This window comes from Asterias amurensis, chromosome 18 (genome assembly GCF_032118995.1).
Source record: "Asterias amurensis chromosome 18, ASM3211899v1".
NCBI classification, from domain to species: domain Eukaryota; kingdom Metazoa; phylum Echinodermata; class Asteroidea; order Forcipulatida; family Asteriidae; genus Asterias; species Asterias amurensis.
Genome location: NC_092665.1, coordinates 6,474,784 through 6,483,048, shown reverse-complemented (window position 1 = coordinate 6,483,048; position 8,265 = coordinate 6,474,784).

Here is an 8,265-nt window from a genome sequence, read left to right as displayed (position 1 = left end):
AGGGGAAATAATCTCCGGCAGCACTGATTTCACTGAGACGCCGGCAACCCATCCGGGCGCCTAGTCTTGGAGAATTGCGCGTGGCCCTTGTAGTGGCAGGAAATGTTGTCCCTTGGAGATAGTTTCCTCCTCTTGTCGTTTCTTCTGAAAGCACCCTTGTTCAGTACCCTCTTTTGGTTCAATCTGCTTCAGACCGTTTGATATCAGAATCTCCGAGGAAATATCATTAGCACTTCTGCTCTTCGTTAACCGCGGCCCATACCAGCCTGGGGAAGGCAGGAGAGCCAGGTCACTTCGTTCGCTTGCAGTTTTTCGGAAGCAAAAATAAAACAACATGTTCGGTCGCCAGTCAAATAAGACGAGTTGTGTTCCTCCGACAACGGGGCCTACAATCCCGGCCGAAATGCTTGGGCCACCCATTCTTACATTAAATAAAACTTTTCCCTGTCCACTTCCCACTGACAATAAACATTTTCTCCCCTGCCCCTGCTATCTCCAAAGAGATATGGCCGGGATTGTAGTCTGGGTTACAACATCGCACACTGTACGTTTGTAGTAAATAAAGCAAAAGAGGGCGCTTTGTAATTCTCGCCCCCTGGTTTCCAAGAAAACGGTGTTCGCGAGCACACACACAACCAACGTTCGGATCTGTATACACCACACTTTGTACATTTTTGATAAATTTGTACATTAGAGGGCGCTTTGTAAATGTATTCCCAATTAAATAACACCACAGAGCCACAGCGCCCTCTACGTATATTGTCTTACAGTTTTCCGTCTACATAGGGATTAGACTGGGCCCCTGTCTGTTATCCGCAAGGATAAAGACAGGTCCCGGCCGCTCGATCCAGCGATTCAATTGGATACATGCCCCTACAGTACATGCAGCACTGCCGCCTGTCTTCAAGTATCTCTATGTGAAATGAGGGAGGTCAAAGGTGAAACTACACGCCGGTTTTGGTGCCGGTCTCTGGCGTTATTCACGAGCCTCGAAGAATGACGTCAGACGTTCGGGCTACATAAGGATTAGCCCCTGACAAGAGCTAATCGAACGATCAAACTCGCCCTCTCGTGGTGACGGCATGCACCTCGAGTCGCCCCAAGTTGACCCACTCCACAAGCAGGGCACTGGGGGCTGACCCGGGTGAACCCTGGAATGACATTAAAACTATTCGAACGTACCGGGGGCAGACCGGGGTCGACCAAGGGAAGCTAAACGAACGCACCCATAAATTGCAGACGACCCTGTCTTTATCCGCAAGGATTAAGACAGGTACCTGCTGTTCAGATCCAGTGATTCCTTTGATACAATGATATCATTGAATAAACCAACATCAAGTCGAGCGCCATGTGGAAGCTCGAGCCTGCCCAGTGATGTTTCTCCAGATGTTCCGATCCAGCATGCAGGAGCGTGTGTGGTGTCTGTATAATATTAGCCTTGCTCAAGGCAGTCGAATTATTCACTCCGAAAAAAAAACCACCGCTGTATAAAAACCCACCCATATTCACTGTGCGTAACATCGCACGACACGATGCCCCGTACACTATCCGCATGGGGAGGCCGTCAGGCCGACAGCCTTGTAGGGTTTGTGTTGAAGCAACTGACCTCATTACTATAATAAGCGAAGAGTTCCCACGGTCAGCTCATTACCATAATGCCCGCGAAAGACGAGACATGTTTACATCACACACCACAACCACGGACGCATGATAGGGTCCAAAGGTCGTGATAAGGGAAGTGCGTGATTGGACGTCAAAATGAATAATTCATTTGCCTCACATCCTGTGTTGTCTGATAGGTCTGACGAAAGATATACATATTCATGGGCTGCATACTAGCGTATCCGAGAGCCCCTCCATTTTTTTCCACTTGTGGAAATTTTTCAATACAACACATTAAACCCGGAAGTTACATACCCGACAAGGCTGTCGGCCTGACGGCCTCCGCATGCGGTTAGTGGTACGAGTGCGGATGACTTATGTGCATAATGAATTAAGATTTTTCACATTTTTTAAGAGTTTTAACAACAACAACAACAACAACAACAACAACAACAACAACAACAACAACAACAACAACAACAACAACAACGACAACGACAACGACAACGACAACGACAACGACAACGACAACGACAACGACAACGACAACGACAACGACAACGACAACGACAACGACAACGACAACGACAACGACAACGACAACGACAACGACAACGACAACGACAACGACAACGACAACGACAACGACAACGACAACGACAACGACAACGACAACGACAACGACAACAATAATAATAATAATAATAATAATAATAATAATAATAATAATAATAATAATAATAACAATAATAATAACAATAATAATAAAAATAATAAAAATCTCGATGAAAACAATACCTGTTCCGACGTAGGTCGGAACAGCTAATAATAAAAATCTAGACGAAAACAATACCTGTTCCGACGTAGGTCGGAACAGCTAATAATAAAAATCTCGACGAAAACAATACCTGTTCCGACGGTAGGTCGGAACAGCTAATAATAACTAGACATTAGGTGTTTGTGAACAAACACAAAGCTGTTCAGTGTTTTTTTGCTTTGATTATGTGTTAACATTACCAAGGAGTCTATAACTGAAAAAAAGTTTGATAAATACTGTACAGTGCCTTGAGTTACGGTGCCACTTCATCGGGTCACGGTAACCTAAGGCTAATCTCTAACGCCCAAGGAGTCTGTAACTGAAAAAAAGTTAGAAAATCGGTTGTGTAGTTCTTGAGATATGGTGCCACTTCTGGTTGACCCGGAAGTAGAGGTCAACTTGGGGTCATGGATTTTCAAAGTTTATTTTTAATGCCTTAGGAGGATAAAACTGAACAAACAGGATTGAAAATCGGTTGTATAGTACTTGGCGTATGGTCCCATTTCCGGTTCACCCGGACGTAGAGGCCAACATGGGGTCACGAGTTTTCACAGTCAATATTAATGTCAAGGAGTCTGTAAGTGAAAACAAATTGAAAATCGGTTGAGTAGTTCTTGAGATATGGTCCCACTTCCGGTTGACCCGGAAGTAGAGGTCAAATTGAGGTCACGGTTTTCCAAATTTTTCTCCTATCCCCAAGGAGTCTTATAACTACAAACAGTCGACATTCTTAAAGAAGAATGTCGTCTTCCTGTGATAATTTATCTCGGAATGTCGACATCCTAAAAGTAGGATGTCGTCTTCCTGTGATAATTTATCTCGGGATGTCGACATCCTAAAAGTAGGAGGTCGTCTTGCTGTGATAATTTATCTCGGGATGTCGACATCCTAAAAGTAGGATGTCGTCTTGCTGTGATAATTGATCTCGGTATGTCGACATCCTAAACGTCAGTTGTCATCTTCCTGTGATAATTCATCTCGGGAAGTCGACATTCTAAAAGAAGAATGTCGTCTTCCTGTGATAATTTATCTCGGAATGTCGATATCCCAAAAGTAGGATGTCGTCTTGCTGTGATAATTTATCTCGGGAAGTCGACACCCTAAAATTAGGATGTCGTCTTCCTGTGATAATTTATCTCGGGAAGTCGACATCCCGAAAGTAGGATTTCTTTTGTTGAAAGGATTTTACTTGTATACGTTTTGTTAACTAGTATAACATTTCCAACAATATTTATAATATTCATGGTCATAAACTACGTTAAACTAAAATAATGGACGAAACAAAATGTCCCTCGTAAAACTCCATAAGGTTTGGAACATAATGGTCCCGCAAGTTCAAATACGCGCGAGACTTGCTTAGTCTACACAGAAGGTAATAAATAATTTATTACAAGCAAATGCAATCGTACAATAATAGAAAACAAAAACTAAAAATCAATGCAAAACACATGTAGGGGATGGAGGGGCCCATAAAAAGCAAACCATAACGAGTACGGACCCCCCCTTTTTTTCTAACGAAGAAAGCAATGTAAGCAATTCTATTTAGTGGGTGTAATCTTATGTAGCGGCAAAACAATTCAAAATTACAGGAAGAACAAACACAAAAACAGTTAGCGTAAAATAAAACTTAACCATATATTTAAATGAAACAGATAAACAAAATACCCAAAATAAATACTAGAGAAATTGGGCCCCACAACTCTTGCTGGGAAAAAAACCATGTCGAAATATACCATTGTTATCCATTAGATACGTTTTGTAGTCACTTTGGTTGGGGAGCGAGGAATCTAGCAAAAACACACGAAAATCCCATGGCTGGGACATCAGTTTATACACCAGACAAATCTATTATATGGATATTCTTTTGAATATTTTATTTTGTGCATATGGTCCGTGATTCATGGTCCGTTGAATATAAGTGGGCGGTTGTATTGACAACAGACTTTTATCCTTTTGATCACCATCAGCCCCATGTATAATAAACTTCAACGGCTTACGATTGCACTTTTGGTATTGTCATTGTTAAACTCCGGTTCCATTGTGTGCTGTCTGTCACCCTCCACGCATAGATTTTCTTGTGGATAGTAGCTGTGTATGATTCATGGTTCGCTGAATAATGTGCCGATAAAAAACTGTTATCCTTTTGATCACCATCAGCCCCATGTATAATAAACTTCAACGGCTGACGATTGCACTTTTGGTCCATTGTGTGCTGTCTGTTACCCTCCACACATAGATTTTCTTGTGAATAATAATAATAATAATAATAATAATAATAATAATAATAATAATAATAATAATAATAATAATAATAATAATAATAATAATAATAATAATAATAATAATAATAATAATAATAATAATAATAATAATAATAATACTGAAAATTTATATAGCGCCTATCCACGTAAACATGCTCCTGGGCGCTGAACAATTAAAAGAAAACATATTAAAATCCATACAATTAAAACACCCAATAGAAAATACAATAGTAGCTGTGTATGATTCATGGTTCGCTGAATAATGTGGCAATAACCAACTTTTTTCATTTTGAACTGAATGCTTGATTTATTATCTAGAGGTAAATGCTTGAGGCCAGTAAGAATATTGTGCACGTACACCATGTAGTTTTTGTTGGAAACCGTTTGCTAACAGCCATTTATGTTACCCTTTGAAATAAAATCAGAAAATTTAAAAGTTTGCTTGTTGCATAAAATTAAATTGAAGATGATGCCTGAATTGATTTATACAATCAGAGTTGGACTCTAGACTGACGTGTTGGACTCCTTGAACACTACAAGTGGTTCAATAGGTAGTGCAATTCCAATACTTATGCTGATGTTCTCATGATGTCAGCATCAACAGGAAGTTCCCACAACTTTGTCCCCTTGTACAATTAAATATGCAAATATGGGTCACGTGGTTAATTAATTACAATTTTTTATTTTTTGGGGGGTCGGTGGTTTGATGTTTGATCTAGTACGATTTGATTTCACGATCTCTTAACCACCAAACTCTGCGCTTTTGATCACCATTTTCCGCTTACTGTGTTTTTCAAACATCATCGTGTCATGCATGCACACAGGTTATGTTTGGCTAACAATTGAGAAAAAGACCGATTTGGGACCGATTTGCTCAACCCCACCGGTCTCACCTAGCATCACTGAAAGGGGCTGATGAGCTTATTCAACTTATATCATTCATGAGGGTCACTACTGGTCTATAAAAAGAGAGACAGTTCAATTTGAATTTCTCAGAATTAAAGAGAATAACGGTAAACATTACTAATAGGTGCAGAGAAGATGTTGTATAGAAATTCCCTCGTGAATAAACCATTGAGCTACACCCAAACGCGTGCTCTGAACTATTTGACATAGCAGCTTGAGTCTGATGATTTCAAATTTAAGGGTTCGGATACTTTTTGTAGAAGGACACAAAACACAGTGTCCACTGAGTTACATTAAACTTAAACCGTTTAAAGATGGTGGAACGCTTCCCTTAATTGTTTACTTGCTAGGGTGCTTTGTTTTTTTGAGTCAACCAATTGTTATCGCTAGGAACAATATTTTAAAATGTAAAACGTATTTACAATAATGGTGTTTAAATATACCCATTCAATATTCAAAACCAAAACAATCAACTGATACGGCGTCAATGTTTTTTCGTTCAATGTATTTAAATCATTCTAGCGACACCTGCCTATTTCTAAAACTTAGTGTCATATAATATTAACTTCTTTTAAACTAAATGTATAATAGTTTATTCAGAAAAATGCTTCGTAGAAATATATGTATCAATTAATACTTTATTGATCTAAGGTTATTGCAAACACTAACGATGTTTTTGAACTACCTTTAACGTTATTCTTTAATTTTACTGTCAACGACACGTTTCTGTAGTAAGAGAGATCAAGATAAAATGCAATATTGTGTAACTAGCTCATATTCCGAAAGATTAAGTACCGATGGAAGTGAGGAAAGTTATACTTTCCAAATTCACACTGTCATGCCGTTGTGATAGTTAAACCAATCGCTGTGCTTAAATGTACCTTCCCCTCTTTGACATGTTATTGTGTCATCATCAAATGTTTATACAGAGGTGGTTCAAAACGAATACCCAATGTTTCATCTGCATTAACAAATATGTTCGGTTGAACAACCATGTGTGAATTAGAACATATTGGTTTTCTTCACGGTGCATGGGCACATATTAAGGCTGAGGGCGCACTATGGAATGCGAGGCATTGTGTTAAGGGTGTGGCGTTAACAAGCTCACTTCACGTTGGTTCGGCAAGTGTTCACAGCTAGCTACGTCGCCCATCACAGTTTTCCGCTCCGTACAACACCAGCTTCAGTCGAGGCAAAGGCGGGGGAGCATGCTTCCTGTGCGGTAGCTTCGCCCACTGGAAGGCTACGTGCCCAAGACGATACAGCTTCAACAAGCCAGCAACCACAACAACTGGCCAGTACAGGTAAGTCAATTAATGTTCTGTATAGCGAAGATAAAGATCCTCTCATAATTGGTACTGTGGATAACTATTTCGAATATGAGCAAAATGCAGGGGTTCCTAGTATCAAAGTTGGGGTAGATCGAAAAGTCATTCTGCTTTTTGGCGGTTAATTTCCCCACCAGACCACATATTGAATGTAATTGAACATGGTTATGTTATACCTTTTGTTTCAGAACCCCCAACAATGTTCAGTAAGAACAATAGATATGCCTTAAATCACACAGCTTTCGTAACAAAAGCTATCCAAGAGTTGCATCAACTAGATACAATAGAGGTAACAAAGTCTAAGCCATTCATTGTTAATCCATTGACAGTTTCAGTCCAAAGCAGTGGCAAGAAGCGCCTTATTCTAGACCTGAGGCAGGTCAATGAGTACATAGAGAAAGTGCACGTTAAGTTTGAAGACATGCTAGCCCAGGTTGGACTCCTCCGTTGCAGGCAACGCGACGGAGTCCAGGGTATAAAGGTCCCGTACCATTGCGAACATTTTTCAAAAATCTGTTAACAATATTTCTACCTATTAAACTCGGGAGTCTGAATTTTTACTCACATGTTCCTTGTAGTTGGACCTCAAAGATCGCTTTATTTAAAATTGTTGAATTTCCTCCTTTGGTGTTAATATTTTGTGAAAAGAAAATTGAAATTAGCGTGTTCCAATCCCACGTCGTGCACTAACTTCCGTGTAAACACTTTCTTGCACTGATCACTGGCGGCCTACTATTTGCAGCCAAATCGCTGTCAACCCGCGATAGTTAACCAAGCAGACGGATAATAGTCGGTGAGCAATTTACACAAAGCGCAGAACTATGCGATACCGAGCATTGACGTCTTGTGCTAAGAGACGTGAGCCGGAAGCGTTTTTTTTTTCCAAGGACAAATGAGGCCACTTTTTACTAGTCTGGTTCCCAGACCCAAAAATCTCCGACTAGGCTCTTAACAATAGACGTCAAGGAATCGTTGGTCAGGGGACCAGACTAACTTTTTACCATGCTAACCGTCCCAAGAAAAAAAAATACGCGCGCAGGAAAGCGCCCTCTGTTGTCCGCACATGTACAGGAAGCACTGTGAAAAAGCAAGACGGCGGCAGACGATTTTGCTGCACGCTTACAATTTTTGTTTTTGTTTACAAGAAAAAAACTTGATATTTGTAACCGAAATTCAACTGGAAATTTATGAAAATTCTATTTGAGCTGGAATATTTTATGCCTCCTGGATTTTAAAATGTATATTGGAGGAGTTGAAGGCGAGTTAACGGCACCTCGCCTGTTTTGACGGCGAATAGCGGCGAGATAATGCACTGAACTCAAAGCCATGCGCACTTGGGCTCAAACTATCA